This window comes from Puma concolor, chromosome C2, assembly GCF_028749965.1.
Source record: "Puma concolor isolate L17-30 chromosome C2, mPumCon1.1.hap2, whole genome shotgun sequence".
NCBI lineage: Eukaryota > Metazoa > Chordata > Mammalia > Carnivora > Felidae > Puma > Puma concolor.
The window spans coordinates 70,235,631-70,258,863 of NC_141675.1; the positions used below are offsets into that span (position 1 = coordinate 70,235,631).

At 41.9% G+C, this 23,233-nt stretch overlaps 1 long non-coding RNA gene across 6 annotated transcripts in view; it reads left to right on the plus strand.

Moving 5' to 3' along the window:
* Positions 1–23,233, plus strand: part of LOC147577308 (uncharacterized) — a 433,319-nt gene that overhangs the window by 172,690 nt on the left and 237,396 nt on the right. For 3 of the 6 annotated variants that reach the window (XR_015240135.1, XR_015240137.1, XR_015240138.1), the window contains one exon: positions 7,877–8,953. The exons of the other annotated variants lie outside the window; for them this stretch is intronic. This is a non-coding gene — a long non-coding RNA (uncharacterized LOC147577308). Of the gene's footprint in view, positions 1–7,876; positions 8,954–23,233 lie in introns of those variants that run through there. 6 annotated transcript variants of the gene reach the window in all.

Genomic DNA, 23,233 nt, shown 5'->3' on the forward strand with positions numbered 1-23,233 from the left:
CATGGACATCATTCAACCTTTTCAATTTCTTTACCACATCATGAACTCTCTTCTACTAGACACCATTAACATTTCCTTTAAGAAATCTGAGACCAGCCCAACCGGGTTTTCCTGCTTTCCTTGTCTTCTTTTCCTTTACTTAGGGAATGTGTTCAGGGTGCTCTTTGGGTCTGATATGGGTCCATAGACCCGAATTGTTTGGTAAAGTCAGGCTGATACTCAGCTAGAAAATAACCAAAGCATGTTGCACACTGCTCTGCTCAGATAGTTAGCAGTGATGCCCCAAATTCCCAGGCTGGACAGAAACACTGAGATCCAACAGTTGGCCTTTCTGGATTGAATTTCAGATAGTCCTTCCCTGGGCCATTCTCTCAAGGATTGCTTTGACAGTTAAGTGAGAGAAGAAAAGGGACAACATTACTGATTTTAAACAAAAGATAGATTAAAAGCATCGTATATTTTAGCAGACCAATTCACACAAATGGAGTAGGTTTGCAAATAGAATTAACTAATTGAAGTGGATATGAGACATTTATGAACTTTGTATCAGAGCATGCTATGGTATAAAAGATGAGCCTACTTTTCAGGGAAGTTACATATTTCAGCCTTGAGAAGGGTTATCCATCCCCTCCCCTCCCCCACCAGGACCACACAGTGGCTGATTCAGAAGGGGCAGGTGATCCTTAGCTTACTACACAATGTACAAAGAAGACATCACATTTATTAATCAACTGAAAATAATCGCTCATAACATGCCATTAAAAAAAACAAAAACAAATGAAACACCAAGGAAGAAGAGAACTTTGTGTTCAAAGCAGAAGATATTGTACAAGTCATAGATTGCTAAATTTATGCAGTAGCCATTTTTAAAAATTATCTAAATGTCACAACACAAACACTATGTCACAGCAGAAAATAATCTTTTCCCCATGCAAAGCGTGGCGTCATCTCTGAAGTTCCCTGCTATTAGAGGCACTTGCCAATGTTGTGGGCCAATTAAAAACTTTGGGCATATTGATCGTAACGCTATAATTTTTTGTTTGTTTTTATTTGCTTTAGTTATAATAAAGCAGAATTAAGTGACAGTTGTGCCAATACAGGCAGATTAATCAATAGCTGTGTGCTCATTAGCTCCGGTTAGGAAGCTTCTAGCAACGGTGACTGTTGTCTCTCCGACTTCTATTCCACCCCTTCTTTCTGTTGTGGAGCAAACCTCTGATTATACATGATGCTATGCATCGCAAAGAAGCGTGGTACTATTTAAATATTATAAATAATATAGAAATTAAAATTTTTAAATATTCATTTATGAGAGATGGAGAGTGAGCGGGGGAGGGGCAGAGAGAGAGGGAGACACAGAATCTGAAGCAGGCTCCAGGCTCTGAGCTGTCAGCACAGAGCCCAACGCGGGGCTTGAACCCACGAACCGTGAGATCTGAGGCGAAGTCGGACACTCAACTGACTGAGCCACCCAGGTGCCCCAATAATAAATAATATTATTTGTGCCTTATAGAATATGTGTAGTTTCAAAGATAAGTATTCTTGAAGTATAAAACAGCACTACAGTTTTGCTACAGCAGAGTGAGAGGGGAAACGTAAGTTTGATGTACGATGCCAGATGCCAAGGGGCAAAATTCCAAGCTCTCTTATAATCCAATTGACACATACAATATTTATTACAGAGCAGTGGGAGTTCATTATTTCATCAATAGGCTGAGAGATAGGAAGATTTGTTTTTCTTTTTGGGTGAACGACTGGTTTACAATAACAGAATTCTGTATCAGGTGTGGATCAACCCTTTCTTTTTATAATTCCAGTTAGTGAAATAAACAAGGTGCCAGAACAAGGTGATGAACAGTGTGGCACAAGCATGCCCTTTAAATGGCTTCCAGCAGTGGTTTAGCTAGTTGAGACTATAACGCAAACATTAAAAAGGCTACCTTTGTCAGATTTCTTGTTCTTACGTGGCCAGAATTTACAGCAATGGGAAAGGAAAATTAGGGCAGCTAAAAGGGGTGGTCTATTGCTTTTTTTTTTTAAAGGAGTTTTTTTTAAGCTTATTTATTTATTTTGAGAGAGAGAGAGAGAGCAAGTGCAAACAGGGGAGGAGCAGAGAAAAGGAGAGAGAGAATCCCAAGCAGCCTCTGCACGGTCAGCGCAGAGCCTGATGCAGAGCCTGAACCCACAAACCGTGAGATTGTGACCCGAGCTGAAGTCAAGAACCAAGTGCTGAACTGACTGAGCCATCCAGGCACCCCTTTTCAGAGTAGTTTTTAACACTTTTTTCCGTATTACCCGAATAATTTGTACTTGACTAGCTGCAACCTTGCCTCCTCCAACGGAAGTAATGTGTACAAATTCAGTGATGCTCTTGTACCTTCAGGATCTCCCAGTAAGCAGGGGTGGTATTTGAAATATCTAACTAGTAGGATAGAGATTCTGACCAATTGGATTGGACCCTGGCTGGGATGCTTTGTCTGCAGGCTGAATGTAAGCCCTGCCAGATGGCTTCTGTTGAGATAATTTGGGATTTGTGGGGGACTATCCATGGCTAATGGTTTGGAGTATTCATCTCTGGGCCCTCCCACTTTGTGGGAGATGTTTAGATAATTCAGATCTGTGGATTACTCCAAGGTTGCATATCCATTCCTGTATATGTTTTTGTTGTGGGTTTAAAAAGCATGGGCAGCATGGCATGTTGGTAAGAGTTTTGGATTAAATGACCAAAAAAATCTGTATTAATGTAATGTCCCAACTCTGCTACTTAACCAACTGCATGAATACAGATAATACACATGATCTCATGCTTACCTATAGAATGAGGGTACTGGACGAAAACTCCCATCTGTTCCATAGTTCATTTAGACTTAACACTCATGCCTGCTCACAGACCATTAATGCAAAAAACAAAACAAAACAAAACAAAAAAACCTTGCAGCTTTCTGAATTGTGGAAGTGCATAGTCTCCTCTCAGTGGAAATTTGCAACTGTTATGCAGCTTCGCCCCAGAGATGTGACTTTCTCCTACCTTCACGAGGTCCATATTTTTGGTAGTTGAGTACTATGAAGTGAAAAAATGCTGTCAGTGCAGGTACTTAGTCTTCTATTCTGTCTTACAGTCTTCAATATCATGTCACATGAAATTGTCATGGTTTCTTAAATGGAAAACATTGCATACCTGGGCTCCAGTCTATACCTCCGAAGGAGAAATGTCACCCCTGCAGGAAGTTTGGAAGCCACTATGGTGGAGCGAGTTATCTGCTTTATGTGCTGCCAGTCTCACTCTGCAGATTGTAAAAGAGGAATAAGTAGACTAATTTTGTCACTTTCCATGCATCTCTTTCATTACTACAAGGAGGGGTGAGCAAAGACTTCCATTAATGCCTCTGGTTCAGCTGCCGTGCTGGCCATCAATAATACTCTACCCTGCCCCTTCCTGCCACTGCATTTTATTGAGGGTTAAAAATGTCTATTTCCTAAAAATTGTGGCAAGAAGGAAGCATCGTTCCCGCCTTCCTCACATGTGGGTAGGTAGACAGGGTTTGCTTGCCAAATCCAAATCTTTGTGTGGGGTAAATTACTCCTTACGCTGATCATAAAATAAGCATCTGACATTTCCTGCAAATGCTCTATTTCTTCCTACAGAATTAACCTGCCAAAAACATTGTGTTTACAATCTAAATATTTGGATTATAAGCCAAAAGGGTGGGGGAGTCTGTCGTCCTCCATATTTTGCACCGTGATGTGTCCAATAAATGTTAATTATGATAATAATAAATAACCAAAAAATAACATGTTGAGGGGGGAAGTGTGAGGAGTCAGGAACGGTAAATTGCATTAGTTATGAGAATTGTTAACAGGGAAAAATATGAAAAGATGCTGCCTCACTGCCCATCCTGCTGCAGACATTTTCCTAATTTTAGGATCTAGAGACACATGGGAATGTTGTGCAAACTGACTCAAGGGCTCAGGATGGAATGACAATCAGAAGGTGTGATGTTTCCTAACGGGCACTGTGTTTGGTCCAGGGGCAGGTTGAAATCTCAGAGCACCATCCCTGGAATCGGAAGACTTGTGTTCAGATCTGAGCTCCAACAATTCCAAGTGACTTTTCCAAGCCCCTGTCCCTATCTCACCACAGGGCTAGTGAAGGTCTTGTCAGGGCTTTTCTGAGTGTTCGATGAGGTCGTGCACGAAAGCACTGGTGCACACTGGACACAGTAAATACTCAAGAAGTGTCACTGTGATGGTGATGATCCCTGGAATCTCCTTCCTTTAATTGGCGGCTGCCCTGGGCCCGACCCAATGCTCAGGACACAATGCCCTGGGCATGCCTTCTGTCGCGCTTTCCCTCCTGCAGAGGGATGCCTGCTTCTGGCCTGGACCATATGTCTCTTTTTTGGAGATAGCATCAGTTTCAAATATTCTGACCTGTTGTCTCCACAAATCAGTAAAATAACTGAGACATTGCAGTAACTGATAAATAGTAACTGGATGTCTTTGAGCAGTAATACAATAAAAATAGATACGTCGCAGAAATTGAGTCACTGGCTGAAGGAATTCAGGGATTGATGAGGACACGTGTGCATGCTAGCCCATATTCAGTTCACTTATGTGTATGTATGTGCTGTTTCTTCGTTGTAAAGTTGGAGAATTTCATGCTTCTAAAATCCTGTCGGTTGGGGCTGATGCAAAGGTGACAGAGTGCCATGGTGGGAGGAGAAGGACACGGTGAATTTCCCAAGTACTACCGAAAGTAGTTAGGCCATTTAAAATGAATTCAAAAGTGTGTCAGAGGGTCAGAAGTATTTCCTTTAAAATTTCTGTTTTATTTTCGCATTAAAATAAATAACGGATGGCCAAAATTCAGTTGGATAAGACATTTTGTAAGAAATCATAAAATCATATCAGATTTAATTTCAGAAACTGTGTCTAGAGTTTTGACTTGAAATTATGGTTAACGTAATTGTTATATGATAATCAAAATTCCTGGAGCAGAAGACTTTGTCAATACCGAAGATGTCCAAAGGAAGGTGCAATGTATTTATTTCTGAAATGATGGCCACAGAGCATACATGAGTCATGTTCAAAAGAAGGATAATGGAGCTGCATTCACAAGCCTGTGACTAATTGCAAAAAACCTTGGAAAGCTGCTTAAAATTCTTTGCTTTGTTGATAGTGTTTTTTTTTTTTTTCATTTAAAAATTATCCCATTTGCAAAACTGTCCCAGGGCACATGCTCAAATTATAATTGTTATTATTTTAAATGATTATCTATTTTGAGAGACAGAGTGTGTGTAAGTGAGTGGGGGAGGGGCGGGGGAGAGGGAGAGAGAGAATCCCAAGTAGGCTGCATGCTCAGTGCAGAGCCTGACATGGGGTTTGATCTCATGACCATGGGATCATGACCTTAGCCAAAATCAAGAGTTGGACGTTTGACTGAGCCACACAGGTGCTCCTCAAATTATTTAATACATCATTTACATGGCAAATGACCTAGAGTAGCAACTAAATAATATTACGAGCAAATCCTCACCGTAGTATCAACCTACTGCACAAGATTAACTAGAATAAACAGAAGATGCTGAACCTGGGGATCTCCTTCTTGGCTTTGTGTTCATACATGGTGATAAAGGTCAGATATACTCAGGATTTTGAATTATGACACCCCTCTCAGGGTGGAGATAGAAATTTCACTAATAATGATTGAAAGTAATGATCTTCGGGGGCGCCCGGGTGTCTCAGCTGGTTAAGCATCTGACTTCGGCTCAGGCCATGATATCACAGCTTGTGAGTTTGAGCCCTGCATCAGGCTCTGTGCTGATAGCTCAGAGCTTGGAGCCTGTTTCAGATTCTTTGTCTCCCTCTCTCTCTGCCTCTCCCTTGCTTGCACTCTGTCTCTCCCTCTGTCAAAAATAAATTAAAACAACATACAAAAAAAAAAAAAAAGAGTAGCCATTTTCAGTAGTAACAGAAGGGACTGGCTGGTCTATACATATGTGGTTGTGATTTGGAATCCTGTGAAGGTAGCCAGAGTGCTTTCTTTGGGTGTGTTCACAGTGTAGGACCATGGCATCTGGTAGCTTAACCCACGCTGCCTGCATTTCATCATCCGAAGAACTGATGTGTTGATAGGATTGTGGCGGGCAGAGGACTGAGAAGGAGGAGACAGGGCTGGTTGCAATGTGAGCATTTGGGGGTGTGGGCTGCATTAGACTGTGGCTGTGTGCAGAACCAACAGGTAAGATACTCTGACTAGTTCCCCTTGTTGTGATTTCATGTTTAAAATTTTTTTTTAAACATTTATTCATTTTTGAGAGACAGAGAGAGACAGAGCATGAGTGGGGAAGGGGCAGAGAGAGGGAGACACAGAATCCGAAGTAGGCTCCAGGCTCTGAGCTGTCAGCACAGAGCCCGATGTGGGGCTCGAACTCACAAACTGTGAGATCATGACCTGAGCCGAAGTCAGATGCTTAACGACGCTTAACCCAGGCGCCCCATGTGATTTCATGTTTGACAAGCACTTCCTGACTATAAAAAAGTTGCCTATTTAGGTTTTCAAACAGGAGAATCTGTACCAACAACCAATATTTGGCATGTCTAATTGTCTTGGCAGTTATAGTTCTCAATGTAAACTCATTAACTGCCTAGGTGAGGGGGAGAATGAAGTGACTTATTCTGTGCCAAGGAGAAGCAGAGTGAAAAACAGGCTTTAGAGGGCTTTGGAATCCCAGGCTTGTTCTATCATGGACCCATATGTACTCCCATTGGCCTCTAGAAGCCTGACAAAGCATAGATACATCTTACATCGTCTGGCTTCTTGGTGTGCACTTATGTAAGTATATGAGCTCGTGCATGTGTGCATGCTGGGAGAGAATCCCCCACCCCTTCTCTCCAGCAGTTGCCCCTTCTCTTCAGGTCTTTTGAAGCAGGCCTAGTCTCCATGGATGGAATACCGTGCAAAAAGTGGCCTATTAAGCCAAGGAGTGGGTCATAAGAGTCCAAAGCATTCTTCAAGCATCAATCACTGTGTTCACTTTATGCTGTGATCTAATTCCTGGAAGACCTGGCATCTTCTAGGGGGATTGATTGTAGATCCTAGTTATATTCTTTTATTTTTATTTATTTATTTTTTTAAAGGTTTTTATTTATTTATTTAGAGAGAGCGCACGAGTTGGGGATAGGTCAGAAAGAGAGAGGGGGAGAGAGAATTTCAAGCAGGTTCTGTGCTGTCAGCACAGAGCCCTATGTGGGCTCAAACTCACAAACTGTGAGTTAGTGACTTGAGCCGAAATCAAGAGGTAGATGTTTAACTGACTAAGCTACCTAGGCACCCCTAGTTATATTCTTTTAACACAATTACTTACTTATGAGGACAAAATCTATTTTCTTACTGGAACGAAAAGCTGTAAACCGAATAAAACCAAAGCCTCCATAGCCACTGCCATTTTAGATCCCACATCTACAGATTTTGGAGAGTTATTGAACCATAGGCTTTCTAGTTAGAAAGGACCTTTCTAGTTAAAAGGGACCCTTAAAAGGGGCGCTCTACTTCAAATGAGAACAAAAAGAAATACATTTATATCACAACCCAGTTTATACACACGTATATACAGACACACGTACACACACGTAACTGAAATAAAAACTTAATGTAGTAACAGTTTGCTTACCACATGGCGTGTGTACGGATGTTTTCTAATCTATTTTATGAAAAATATTCCTGGCCACTAACCCTCTAAATTGGTTTTACAATCGGTAATGGAGTATGTGTTTATGTGCGCGGGCGAGTGTGCGTGTGTGTGACTTTGCTGCATTCAACCCTTATCCTCTGCTTGAGTCCCATCTCTTAATTGTTTTCTTCTCCCAATTGTAGGAGCAGTGACCTGATGGGAGTTATCTAGCTTATCTGTCACGGAACTGGGATGTTATGATGACTCATGCGGGACAAACATTAAGGAAGGAAGGAGGGAAGGAAGGCTGGCATGAAAACAGAGAAATGGAGTCAGTGCCCGAGGGCAGAAACCGGTGTGGCCGGCAGTCACGCAGCCTCGGGCAGAGCGAGGAAGAATGTTTTCAGCATCCTCAGAGGTCTTCGATGCTGTCAGTTTTCTGCGTGTCTTTGAGCTCCAATTCTCTCACCCTGGGCACAGCAAGGCCCTCTGAGGGAAACTAATGCTGCTGCCTAAATGTTATGGCTGAAATCATGGTGCGTGTTCACCCCCAGGGTCATATTATTTCTGATTTGATCATAATAATAATAGAAATAGCAGTGATAATAAAAATAATAATAATCTCCATGATTTATTGGGTGATTAGTATGTACTGGCACGTGATGTGCTTTATCTTAGTCAATTTTTGCTCAGATCCTCTTAAGTAGGCCCTATTCACTCCATTTTACAAAGGATGCGATGGACGCTTGCAGAGATTTGATGATTGGCCAATGTCACACCACTAGTACGCGGCAAAGCTAGGATTTGAACTTCCATCTGCACGATCCAGCGTGTCTGCTCAACCACAAGACGTTTGTTTTATGGAATTGGCCGGACGACTTTTAGATCTGAGGGAGTGCTTTCCCTAGGGAGTTGTAGCTCCCTCTCTTTTCAAAATTCCTGTGTTTTCTGAAACCGATTTATATTAGCTTGTTATTCCAGAGACCTGCAGAGAAGCCAGGCGAAAGATAGTAACCTTTCTCTTAAAAAATGTTTTTTGAAGATAATAGGGAAAGTACAACAATGTCTAAATTGAAAGCACTCAGATTTCTATTTGCATGCCACCTGGATACAAGCTAATGTTAATGGGCCCCAAATCCATGCATTGTAAGTGTGTTTGCACTTCTATTTTCAGAAGATACTATTTAAGAAAACTCTTAAGTAAATCAAAGTGTAAACAAAATCTAGCTTTCATATTGTAAAATGCAGAATGGGAAATAAAAACCTAATTGTGAAAGGCAGACATTTATTTACTTAGTACGACATTATAATCACTGTGATTTAGACCAGGGGCTTTACTTAAATGAGAACAAAACCTCGGGAATATAAGTCCAACTCTTTAATTTGCTAATTACATTTCCCAGTGATAGAATGAGGCTTATCATCTGTGTGGGTGGTGTTTTATTATGTTATTTTATTAATATGTGAAGAAGAGGCTATAAAAATGGTGCAATGTTCCTACTTAATACACAGATATTTTAAGCCTGAAGTTAGTAATTATGAATAAAATTAAAATCCATTGCACATTAGTTATAGAAAATAATATACAAACTTAATTATATCTTCTAGGTAGCAGTTAATTCTATTCCATACTATTCATCATTAGAGAAATTAAGTATTTGACAAAGAGGTTAATTTGAAAAAGAAAGATAGATAGTAGAATTAGAGACCTTCAGAGCTGGGTGGAGTATCTTATAGGTACTATAGTTATTTTATGAATAGGGGAATCCGGGTGGGGAGAGCTTGGGGAAGTGACGCAGTGAGGCAGTGGAAAACCTTCTCGGAGAAACCAGTGTCTCCTTATGTCCAGGCTGGTGAACTCCTCCAGAATTGTTGTTCAACCGATCAATTATCTTGGGCAGACTCTGGATGCTTGAGCAAATGGGCCTCAATAGTAACAATCAAGAGACTGCAAAGCAAACTCACAAACTCACAAACTCACAAGTCCTTCATAATAGAGTCAGAAAAAAAGTACTTTCAGGGCGCCTGGGTGGCTCAGTAGCTTAAGCGTGTCTCTCTCTCTCTGTCTCTCTCTTTTTTTTTATTTTTTACTTAGGACTGTTGTATTTAAATTTTGGCATCAGTCATTAGATCAAGCATATTAGAAAAATCATGATCTGTGATTTTGTTTTTAATTATCTTAAGCCTTATCACATAATTTACAAATTTGTACTGATGATATATCTCCTCTACTTTAACCCTTCTAACGAGTTAGCAAAAGCACCATTACCAATCATACATATGGTAATTCCACAGTTGTATTTTTGAATAGCTGTTTAGAAGACAATCCTGAATTATAACTTAGTAAAGAATTCACAAGCCAAATCTGTTGCTATAACTTATCACATTGAATTTTAAAAGCATCTGACCTTACAGATCATCTATAAAATGTGAGACGTGTTAATATTCTTTATTTAATATTATACATAAACCACACTAAAATGCCTTTCATTAAGCAAAAGGCAACATTTTAGATGTGGGGAATTTTAATTAACTTTAAGACTAAAAAGATAAAGTGGACATTGCCAGCTTATCTTCAGCCCTTGCCTTTAACAGGCTAACAAACACAACTTGAAACACAGCTGAGTCTTGCTGTTCTGATACAGTGAAGGGATTTCCTCAGTATTTAAATATATTAATATAACCAGTTATATAAATCTAAATATAAAACCGATCTCCTGTAAGTTTAGAGATGGCATTTACCATCTCTGTGAAAAGCTCAACATGTAATCAACTCCAATCATATTTTTCAAAGGGGAAAACAGTGACAGCACTTGCTGAACCAGAATTACTATCAGAGTTCAAAAAGCAAATCATATTCATTTAACCACAAGCCAATCTTATTTAAATCAGGACTGTCCAAAAGAAATATTCTCTCAGCCATTCATGATCTGAATTCTGGTGTCTGAGATCAATTTAGATATGGTACACATAAAAAAAGTTATGAGACATTTTTGTTTTGTAATAAATAAGGCAACGGCCAACTATTGCTCCTTAGTAGCTTTTTTGAGATAAGCTATCAAGCCTGCTCTTTCCCCTGCCTTTTAATGCCAGCGAAGATCATTTTTGTTCCAGGGATGTACTTCTTGGGATTCTCCAAATACTCCATCAGTGTCTCCTCTCCCCAGGTGATGCCATTGTTCTTGTTGGCATCTGTGTAAGAAAATCCAGGGGCGGGGCGCCTGGGTGGCGCAGTCGGTTAAGCGTCCGACTTCAGCCAGGTCACGATCTCGCGGTCCGTGAGTTCAAGCCCCGCGTCAGGCTCTGGGCGGATGGCTCAGAGCCTGGAGCCTGTTTCCGATTCTGTGTCTCCCTCTCTCTCTGCTCCTCCCCGGTTCATGCTCTGTCTCTCTCTGTCCCAAAAATAAATAAACATTGAAAAAAAAAAATTAAAAAAAAAAAAAAAAAAGAAAATCCAGGGGCTTGACCTGTCTTTTGCCCAAATAAACCATGGAGATTTGGCCCAGTCTTACGCTTGCCTCCCTTTCCCACGGTATGGCACTGGGCACACTTCTGAACAAAAATCTCCTTGCCCTTCTCAACATCACCCATTTTTATTTTTTATTTTATTTTATTTTATTTTATTTTTTTAATTTATTTTTTTTTCAACGTTTATTTATTTTTGGGACAGAGAGAGACAGAGCATGAAGGGGGGAGGGGCAGAGAGAGAGGGAGACACAGAATCGGAAACAGGCTCCAGGCTCTGAGCCATCAGCCCAGAGCCTGACGCGGGGCTCGAACTCACGGACAGTGAGATCGTGACCTGGCTGAAGTCGGACGCTTAACCGACTGCGCCACCCAGGCGCCCCAACATCACCCATTTTTAAATCGCTCTTTGGTTGCACGTGAAGCGAAGGTGCCTGCTCCCAAGCCGGACGTCCAGCTCTTTCAAGCGCCTGACTCTTGATTTTGGCTCAGGTTACGATCTCACGGTTCATGGGATGGAGCCCCACTTGCAGTGACAGCGTAGGGCCTGCTTGAGATTTTCTCTCTCCTTTGCTTTCTGCCCCTCCCCCACTCCTGCTTGCTCTGTCTCACAATAATAAACATTAAAAAAAGAAAAAAATTTTCATCAGTGTTTCAGTTTACATGTCCTCTGGCACTACACAAACATATTTAGGGAACCAAGAGGAGTTTCCTATGCAACACTCACAGTAATGCCTGTTAATCCCATGAATTAATGGTGAAAGGATCGCTGACTTCAGGACGGCTTGGCAATAAGCACCATTAAGCACCCAGACTCTTTGTAGTTATGCATACCAGCCTGGAGTAAAAATAAGGTTCTCTCCAGTTGATGACCTTTCCGTGAATAAACAGAATCTCTGACAGTGAGCCACGGCACATGGTTCTCGAGACACATGGGCCACTTGTTTTTGAAATAGAGTGACATGCTGAAAGCCTCAGGGAAAAATAGCACTTAAAACATAAAAACATAGCAATTCCTATTGAGCAATCCATCCCTATTCTCGTACGGGAGCCGGAACCATATGTGTTAATGGCCTACAACGTGCGCCTGGAGTCATGATAGATGAATATTGAATACAAGTACCTCTGAAAGAAATTAAAGATGAAAATACCAATCCAATCCTTGTCTGCCCAAGAAAGGCAACCCTTAAGCCCCCAATGACTTTTTTCTCTTTCCCATAAACACTTCTGAAAAATAGCAACTCTTTATTGAATAGCATTCACTGTGTACCAGGCACTGTGCCTTAAGTGACTTTTGCAAGAACCCTGTGAGAAAGCCCTTATTCCCTCCATATTGCAGATGGGGGCTTGGAGAGGTTAAATAATCTGCTACAACATTATGGAGCTGACATATAGACCCAGGTTGTGGAAAAACAAAGTCACTAAACAAAAGTAGCCTACATGCTATTATTACCCTTTTGAAATCATCAATCTTAACTGAGTTAGTGAGTATTTTCCCTGATATTAGATCACCAGCCTGGTTGGTAGCAGAAGAATTGATGGGCCCTAGAAACCTGATATTAATTCCAAACCCCTTCCTGAGATGAAAAATGTTGAGAATCAGACAGCGACCTTTATTTAGCCATTTGAATGAATGTACTGTTATTTTATAATAAAATGTTTATGTGCTTTTTTATATCAGAAATGTGCTTAATTATTTGGTGGTTTTCTGACTCTGGGATGACATAGTGGCTCTTCAGCTGGTTAAGACTGATTATCTCTGGTTTATAACACCAGAGCTTAATTAATTTACATATTCCTTACGGGATTTGGAGAAGAAAATTCTTAAAAGTTAATGGGCTAGTTTTATATTTAGTCAATATATCTTTAGCACAACTCTGGGCAACAACATTTTATGTTATACAGCTTAGCGCAATAATGGTAGTGAAAGAGACGTTGTTGATGGCTTTAACCAAGGTTTACATTCTAGCTCAAAGCTCTATTTCTTTTTTTTAAAAAATTTTTAACATTTATTTTTGAGAGAGAGTGTGCATGAGTGAGTGTAAGTGGGGCAGGGGCAAGCCAGGGAGACACAGCATCTGAAGCAGGCTCCAGACTCTGAGCTGCCAGCAGAGTCTGATGCGGGGCTCGAACCCACGAACTGCGAGATCATGACCTGAGCTGAAGTCAGACACTTAACCGACTGAGCCACCCAGGTGCCCCCTTTCCATTTCTTTATGAGCCTGACCTTCACGAATGGAAGGAGTTTGGAGGCACTGACAAAGGAGAGGTGGAAGGTAGAGACTGGCAAAATAGGTGATTAGAATCTGACTGAAAAGTGGGGCTGTGGTCATTGTCCTGAGTTTCAAATGCCTGCTTTGCCACTTTTTGTAAAGCTATTTAACCTCAAACAACGAGCACCGTCTATACCACAGCTTCCATACCTGTGAAGCGGGGAATCGCAATACCTACTTATAAGGTTGTTGCAAAGACTAAATGTGCCCAAAGCAGGAGCTCGGTCAATGGTGGCAACTATTGAGAGATGCTGATGTACAAGATTTAGAAACTGGCTTCTCCAAAGTGAGGGCCTGCCCTGGCCTGCCACAGCTCTCTGAAGGTCAGAAGAGGCTGGCCAAGAGCCCATGATTGTTCTTAGGGTGCTCCCCTGCCCCCCTCTTCCCTGAGTTCATCGCTTGGGCTGCACTTACCAGGGTCACAAAGAAATATGATGTGACTTGTAAATCCCATGATTCAGGCACAGGTCTTTCCATTTTTCACATCAACTTGTATTACACTGGGCACACAGTGGCTGCGTCATAAATATGTATTGATCTTATTTAACTATAATGTGCAAAGTAGAACTTCTCTTCCCTGACTATGGGTTGGGGATGGTTACAGATAGGTGAGTTCTGCATAGTAGAGAATATAGCATATGGAAAGAGAACAAGGAATCAGTCTTCCCAAGAGCAAGCATGAGAAATAAGATATTCTTACAAACCTCATGCTGTTTTACCAAGAAAAAAGTGAACCCAGTAAACATCTTATTAATTCAACTAACACTAGTTTGAAACGTGTGGAGATTGGTGTGAGTTGAACTGTATTGTAATTTGGTGACATTTAAGTCTCTCCCAGAGAACCAAGCATTTACCTGCATTTTTGAAGCAATTAATTTTCATATTAAAAATGGCTAATTGAACATCATTTTTACTTCTCTCTCTCTACTTAGCAACACTCAACTAAGCTAATTTGTGTTAGTGGATGCAGAAAGTTATAAACTTCTATAGCTAGATTCTTGAAAATCCTGAGTTTTATGTTCACATAGCTTGCAATTTCTCTGTCAAAAATGCACAGAACCTAAAATATATGTGTTTTTAACATGCTGATGGGTAAAAACAAAGCTACATACACCTGCAAGGTAAAGACAACTGATTAGGTAGAGGCCAGGAGATTTTTGAGCCTTTGTAAAGATTCTTTTGATAAACTTAATCGGAAACGCATTTTTTTCTGATCAGCTGTAGTGATAGGTTTGTAGATAAACCGTAATGCAGATGCTTATTCGTACTTTAATAAAACCTCTTGGTATGTTATGATTGTCTTCTTGAGAATACATTTCCTTACTATGAAATAGTGAGCACTTCCTGTTTTAGGTCAAATTGTAACTTCCTTGAAACAATCTATTAGAAACATTTTGGTTCTTCTAGGCAGAGGAAAAGAATGAATAATTAAACACACAGATATAGAAGGCAACTGGGAAAACAAAGGAAAAGAGTAAATAAGGAAGAACACTAGGGTCCCCTGTTTCTGAAATATAAGAAAATGACATTCTAGATTTGAGTGTGGTTTTGACTGAGCTCAATCAAAGATTGAGCATATTCTACTTAGCACGTAATCATTAGTTTTGGCTCTGCTGATCTCATTGCCACATGCAGGCCTGAGGGTTTACTGAAAGAAAGGGATTTCCAGGAAAGGTGACCTCACCACCGAAGCAAAGAGGCCAAGAAAGACTTCAGGGCTGGGAAGCTAAGTTCATTACGTGAGTTCCTGTAGATATCCTTATTATTTTGTAAACAAGGCCAGACTTGAGGCGGACTGGAAGTAATGAACAGAGGTCAAATGAGCTGCGAGGCTGGTTGAGTCCTGTTCACTGCAAGGACAAAGCAGTTCCCTTCTCAAGTTCTCGATTTCCTTTTGACACAACATGGCAGTTGGACTTAACGGATGTCTAAGTTTCCCCTCTCAGTGCTACAGTTCTGGGTGACTAGAGCGAATAGTGACCCCATCTTTGCAGGACCAGAACTCAGCCCTGCACCGTGGCCTGCTAAGGCAGGCTCTTTTGCTGTTAACCCTGTGTCTGAGAAGAGAGGGTATATAAGTAGGGAAGTTATATAATAATGAGCAAAATTGCAGATCAGATCTCATTCCTCTTAAGTACTTTGAAGGATTTCTTTTTTATCTTCTTGCATAATTGCATCCGTTAAAAAATAAATTTCTTTATTTTTAATAAAAACAGTAAACATCCATTGAGTGATTCCTATGAACCAGACCAGATGCTATGGATTTTACATGTACCATCCCAGTCGGTTCCCCAGATAAACCTCTCCTTTAGGGAGAGGCCAGCATTTTTGCCAGTTTTACATAACAGATAAAATTGGGGGCCTCAAGATAGAGAGGAATCAACCTGAGGTCTCTGAACCAGTAATGACAGAACTCGGTTCAAGCCCAGTTTGTTCACAGAGCCTGGGCTAGTAAGGGCTTCTTGATGGTGTCTTTCAATGTCTCATGATCCAACAGGGCACACGTTAAATAAATATAGGTGCGGTCACCTGATGCGATTTCACCCCCGGGCAAGTAGGAAGATGATGTGTGCAACAAAGAAAATGCTTTTGTTAAGTGCAAGAGTGATGGAAAATGATATCTCTGCTCCAATAGGCCTTCTAGAAAAATGCACACACACAGGCAAATGGAAATGTTTCAATTCACTGGGTGGCAGGATTATGGGTGATAACTTTTTTTTTTTCCTCTTCTCGTTGGTATCCCATTTATGTTGCCTTTGTAATAAGACACAAAGCAAACAATAATTTAAAAACCCCAAAGAAATGGATTTCTTGATCAACGCACTTCTTGTAAGAATTTGGTTTCCGGTGGGAAAGAGCAGAGTAGTTCGCAGTTACCTGTAACAGATGCCGTGGTGGCTGTGTGTCACAGATGAGCTTAATTCATGCTTCTCAACAAGCCCCATGTGCCATGCTTTGTATGTATAAGAAAGGGGGATGTGGTATTTGGATTACTCGGCCTCGGTTACTCCTTGTGTGAGCAGTATGGATATTTTTGACTGTCCTTTTGATTCTAGTTGAAGCTGCTTGCCACCGGCATCTCTTAGCAGATTGCTTTGTGATTTATGCGGGTCTAAAGGAGACCAAGGATCATTTATCTTCAAACCAGGAAAGAGATGAAAGCAGCTTGGTAGTAAAATTTCCTGTGGAGTTAGATGAGAGCATCAAAGGGAAAAAAATGTCATTGTTTCATGAAAAACTAGGAAACGTGAGTCAGTTTCTAATGTCACAGATATTTTCCTGTGAAGAGTTCACCTTAAAAAAAAAAAATCTCCACTAAGGGATAAAAACAACTGGAGCAGTGAATTAGTGCGATTCGAAAGCTATGACTTCAAAACATGGCCTTTTTCGGGAGGTTAAAAGGAACATAAAGGAGAAAGAGGTGAAAATCTTAAGCTGACTTAAGCCGTTTGTAATTATTTTTCCCACGATTAAATCTAATTTTCTGCCCTTGCTTAAATATTTGAGTACTAGTCTCACTTTAAGAGGAGAAAAAAAGTGTTTCTCAGAACGGATACCTCTGTAGGCTACATCCCCTTTGTTCTCTCCCATTCTTCATACTCCATGGCTCCACATTCACAGACAGCCTCTGTAAAAATGATGCGGCTCTAACTGTTCTGTACTGTCTGCTAATTTGTACTGTGGTCTCTGTGTTTGGTATGTTGTGAGAGTCCTGTTCCTTTTAAGTGGGTTCCACAGATTCAGACATATTTAAAACACTATGATGCCTGGAGGGAAAAAAAAAAATGGTTGTGATCAGGACATTTGTCACCGTGCATAGGAATATAAGATTCCCACCAGACAGAAAAGATATTATAGGTTTCTCTCTGGCTACTGCACATGCCATAAGTAAAACAATGATGCATGAAGCTGAACTGACTGCCAAAAATAGATCAGGAAGAAAAATCTCTCCCATGACAATTGGCTGTGATCCTAGGGATTTTCCCTTTTACTCTGAAACCTTGAATAGTATTTCTTTTCTCTCTTTTTATGGCCCTCTCTCCCCCCTCCCTCTCTCCCTTTTCTTTCTCTCCTTTTCTTTTCCTTCTCTCTTTCTCTCTCCCTTTCTTTCCTTCCTTCATTCTTTTACCTTCCTTCCTCCCTCCCTTACATCCTTCCTCCCTTCCTTCTTCCTTCCTTCCTTCCTTCCTTCCTTCCTTCCTTCCTTCCTTCCTTCCTTCCTTCCTCCTTTCCTTCCTTAATATGCACACTGTGATTTTTGTCTAGAAATCCTCAGCAAACTAGACAGCAAAGTTGAAGTGTGGATCTACCTGAGTTAGTCTCAACGAATGGCCACTGCATCAACTTTCCAGTAGCAGCACGTTCTTCCCACTCCCAGTTCTCAGACCTCCATTCCTCACTCAGAAGGGCCTGGCAGCCTTGGGTGATGTCATTTTAGTCCTGGGGTGACATCACTATTCAATCACTATTCAATAAATATTATTAAATAATTGGGGAAAGAAAGGAGTCCCTCCAAATGATTATGCTTCAGCCAGAAATAGGATTACTATACAATCAGAGCTTTGCAGCTAAACTCAGAACACCACAACCCAAAACTCAAAAATTCTGAAACTCCTCAGAGTGTCGATATTGGGCATCTAAACCGTGCCGTCTACACAACTGTCATCCATAAATATGTGGAAGGTCTAGAAGTTGACACCATTTGGAATTGTCCAATCTATGGCAGAAATGTAGGAGTTTGGGGACAGTACAGCAACTCTGTACAACTCTGGCAACTAACAGAATTGGACTAGAATCTTAATTTTGTGGTATTCGTGTTAACTCTGGGCAAGTGACTCCACTTCTTTTTAACCTCAGATTTCTCATCTGTAAAACCCTCTCTCCTGCTCTGGAGTCCTAGAGGAGCTGTAGTTTGCACTCTCATTGGCTGTTTTCCTGCTGGTGACCTTTCTTTGCTTCATACTTGGTCTTTCCCCAAGGTCATGGGAGCCCATGTCTTTGTTCTCAGAGTGCCTACCGTGGATGAAAGGAGTAGATGAGATCTAGGAGAGAATGGCTTTCAGTAGTTTTATTTTTTAAATGTCTATTTATATTTGAGAGGGGGGGAGGGGCAAAGAGCAAGGGAGACACAGAATCCAAAGTGGGCTCCAGGCCGTGAGCTGTCAGCACAGAGCCCGACGCAGGGCTCAAACCCACGAAATGCAAGATCATGACCTGAGCCGAAGTTGGACGACCAACCGACTGAGCCACCCAGGCACCCCTCAGTAGTTTTATCTTTTTTTCAATTTTATTTATTATTTTTTAAAATGTATTTATTTTGAGAGAGAGAACATGAGCAGGGGAAGGGCAGAGAGTGAGGGAGAGAGAGGATCCCAAGCAGGCTCCACACCGTCAGTGCAGAGCTGGACATGTGGCTCAAACCTACAAACTGTGAGATCACGGCCTGAGCTGAAGTCGGATGCTGGACTAAGCCCCCCAGGTGCCCCGGTTTTCAGTAGTTTTAAATTAGTGAAATATGTCAGGCTGATTAAAAGATGGGGCTAGAACGTGAGGGGGGTGTATTTGTGCTGCTCTCATTGTAACAGCCAACAGCCCCAGGTATGCCTGGAGAAAAGGTTAAGGAGTTAGAATTTTTGGATAAAGTGGGACACTAAAATGTAAAGATAAGAAGAAGGAAGTAAAGGAATTAGGAAAGTCATGAGGGAAATCTTCCTTTCATTGTATGGGTCCCATTTATGGAATATATGTATGGGTTTTCTGGATTCTGGTTTATTGGAAAATATATGCATCATAAACGTGATGGCCTCCTATATTCATGTTGGAAAAGAGTAACAGGTTGGTATGTAAAAGTTCTTTGCAATTAAGGAAATGGATCTTTAGGTTCTCAGATCCCACAAAGGAATTTATCCCCCAGGTTTGGGTGCTCCAGACTGTATTCCAGATATGTATCAAGAGTTCTTTGTTTTTAGTCATGCACTATTTTCTTGGAGGAAATTACAACTAAGGATTTAACCATGGACTTCTCAGGTAGGAATAGCCCTTGTTTTGGCACTATCCACAAGGTAGGCTGTTTATGCCTGGCACCTGAATCTTCTTTGCAATTTTCAGTGGGATCCAGCTTGTTCAGAGACTTTTCCCCAGTAACAGCTGAAAGGGATCTTTAAATGTGGGGCTCAATAAAACTGCTATGCTGGTCAGGAGGGAGCCGCGGGCATTGCTTTACTCTGCTGCCTGGAACAACAGAAAAGAAAAGATGGATGAAAACAGATGAAAAAGCAGTTTTCAAGACTTCGGGATGAGGTAAGAAAGGGCAGTGATGCCCGAGGGGTGGCAAACAGATGAGGTGAGTGGGCCATATGGTCACCTCACTGCCTGGAGAGTTTCCAGGCCCTCAGAATGGAGAGGGAGGCTGGGCAGGTCCTAGTGGTCACTTTGAATTGAGAGATGGCACTTGGGAGGCCGTGGCAGCAAGAATTTGCAGGGTGGGTCTCTGGAAAGAAGACAGTTGAACAGACAGGGGTTTCTGGGGCTCTGCCAAGGGGCCCCCCTTGAACATTCAACTGAGTACCGATGGGTGTGTGCGTGTGAAAGAGCTATTTTCAAGAGGGGGGGAAGAACCACCTTAAAACCAGAAAAAACAATCTTTGAGGCCCACACAGGGCCAGGAATTATTCCAGTTTCTGCCAGACAGACTGGAAAACCAAATAATTGTGGGGTGCCAGGTAGAAGGAGTGCTCAGAGGGATTTGCTTCAGTGGTGGAGTAAAACTGGCCGAAGAGTGAATGCATCAGAAATGGAAATAGGTGGGTAAATGTAAAGACTTGTGTTTTTCTTATTGTTTGTGTCTTTATTTTTTTAAATTCATTTTTTAAGTTTTAGAGAGGGGGAGAGAGGGAGAGCGAGAGAGCATCCCAAGCAGGCTCCATGGTGTCAGTGCAGAGCCCGATGCAGGGCTCGAACCCACCAACCATGAGATCATGCCCTCAACCAAAATCAAGAGACGCTTGACTGATTGAGCCACCCAGGTGCCTCTAGTTTGTATCTTTAAAAGGTAATTTAAATAGCTATGTATTGTTAGGCTTATAGCATATGTATAACTAAATTATCTGACAGACACGAAGACTGGGCGAGAAGAAATGGAAGTAAGCTGTTGCCAGGTCCCTCTCTGTTAGTCTGCGGTGCAGTGTGGCTCCATGGCAGAAGTGGTCCGCACTCCAGGGTAACTGTTTAATAAGTGCAAACAAGGGAGAGGCGTCATAGGAAAATGACATCAAGCTGGGCCCCCACGTGGATGGAGGGTTTTAAAGTGTTGTTAAGAGCTGAAGGGTCTTCAGGGTCAGGAAATAGCATGAAAAAATTAATGGAAGGAGACCAAAGAGCCTGTGTTGTCAATTGTAGACAGTCCCGTTCAGTTGAAAAATGGGAGTGTTCTCCGGAGCAGTGGCCACAAGGCTAGCGAGGTTAGTGGCAACTGAACCACGGAGGGCATTCTATAAATTTGTGTTTTCCTCTGTCAGCTGTGGTGGTGGCAGTTTCTGAGGGGTGGGAAGATCGGAGCTACACTGTAGGAATTCTATGACGCACAAAATGAATTGGGGTGGAGAGAGGCTGAAAGCAGGGAAGTCAGGAGGCTAAGAGTTCCAGGGAGCAGCAGTCAGCATTTAACTAGGACATTGGTAGCAATGAGGGAGACGAAGGGGTGGGTCACAGTGCATCAGAGAGGGGATTGTTAGGTTTGATGAAGGGCATGAAGGAAGAAAGAAAGCTGCTTACTGGTTTTGATCTAGCCTGGGAGGATGGTGGTACCTTGAACAGGAAGTTGGAACACAGGCGGGTTTGGGGTTTGTGGTTCTCGGCTTGGGTGTCAGGGAGGTGTCAGAGTACTGCTATGAGGCAGACAGCTCAGAATGCAGGTTAGGAGCCCGACAAGAGCAGTTGTGGTTAGAGACCGAGACTGAGGAACCACGCACGTACTGGGGGAGTGTTGAAGCTGTGGAATTGGGGATCACCCAGGGAGACAGTAGCGGGAGAAGGGTGCTCAGAGAAAAGAACTCTGGGTTAAGCTTTCATACCTTCTCACACCTGCAGGTAAGCAGGAACAAAGCCAGCAGAGTAGGTGTGTGTGTTTTGTTTTGTTTTTGTATAACACCTTGGTGAGATTTTTCTCTGGAAGGAAACGTCAAAAATTTTTGAAAAAATGGTTCCTTTAAATGGTTGTGTAGCTCCCTTATGTGCAGGTATGTGTGCATTTGCCAAAAAGGGGATTATTTTGCAGTATTGTAAATGCCGAAAGTGGAAAGATTGTGCGAGGCCTGCGGTTAACTTGTAGAGGCAAAGATCACGCTGAAGGACTTGATACATGTGAGACACAACAGAGGATAAGGCAGAGGAGATCTCTAACACCTGCCCATAGTTTATCCCAGGCAAATTTAGCCATGGAATGTCTCAGGTGCTGAAGTCCAGTTGGGGGCTGCGCATTTTTTCCCCCCATACGAGGGAAAGAAACTGAGGTTTGGTCACCCGCCTTAAGTCACAAGGAGCTGGCAGGAAGTTGGGCTGGGATTAGGCCCCAGGTCTTCTGACAGCTCTCTGGTCCTTTGCACCACAGTGAGCTTCATTGGCTGTGACCTATGCCCTTGGGGATCATTCAGGGTATTGCTAAGGGTGCAGACTTTCATGCCAGTGAGACGATTTGAGGCCCAACTCCATCACTTGTCAGCTGTGCCCATTACTTGGCCTCTCCAGGTTTAATTTTCCCTGTTTGTGGAACAGGGACAGTGGTATCTATTTTGTTGGGTTGCTGTAATTAGAGTTCTCTGTATATGAAACTAACAGCATGGGCATTTGTTCTTTTACTGAAAACCAATTGGAAGGTTCAGGGGCAGTTTTGAGGGCAGAGAGCACTCTTTCCAGTGTTCTTTCCCTGCACACTCTGCCTACTTCCCCACGTACCAACATCAGCAAAATGCCAAGTGCATAGTAGGTGCTCTGGAAATACTGTAATTAAATGCCATTAAGCTTTAATGAGATGCCATGGACTCAGGCAGGATTTGCTAGCCATGGCCCTTGAGTGCAGAAATTTCAATGGTGGGGGGGAGGGGAGGAGAAGGGGGAGCTGGCTTTGTTTACATTTGCAGCAGAGTCTGCTGCAAAGAGGGAGGCACTTTTATTTCCCTTGTGGACTGGCAGTTCATTTTGCTGTAGCAGCTGCTAATGGAAAATAATAAAACCCATTTTCGTCAGGCAGTATCTGGAACACTTACAGGTCAATTCAATGCTCAAAACAGATTGTTACAGAGCACATTAGTTCGTCATCAGCATCCACTTTGGTCAGGGGAGTTTTACCATTGGAAATTGAACTTACAGGTCATAGTCTGTTATGATTCCTGAATATCCTCGAATTTTTGTTAGTGGAAGCATATAGCCAATTATTATAAATGAACACACATCATCTTTCCATTTGTTAAAATCACAAAGGTAGCAAATTAAACGGGAAGAATTGAACTAGAGCAGCTGCAAAAATATGACTTCACTAATATTAAACCTATGTTCTGCCTATTAATTGAAGAATGTGGTCCCAGGTTCATAATAACCCCCCTCCTATAATACACTGCCGGGAAGTGATGTCAGTACTGTCTTTCAAAGCACTGAAACTGAAGCAGGAGATGAAATTTGAGGTGTTTCTATTTGCTGCTGCTCCCACGTATGTGTGCGCGGGTATCAGGATGGTTGTTTCCAATACAGTTAAATGAAGGCAGCTGGGAGTTTACAACACAACTGCCATGATGGTGGTTGCCTGGTCTGGTGGAAAAAAATCCACCC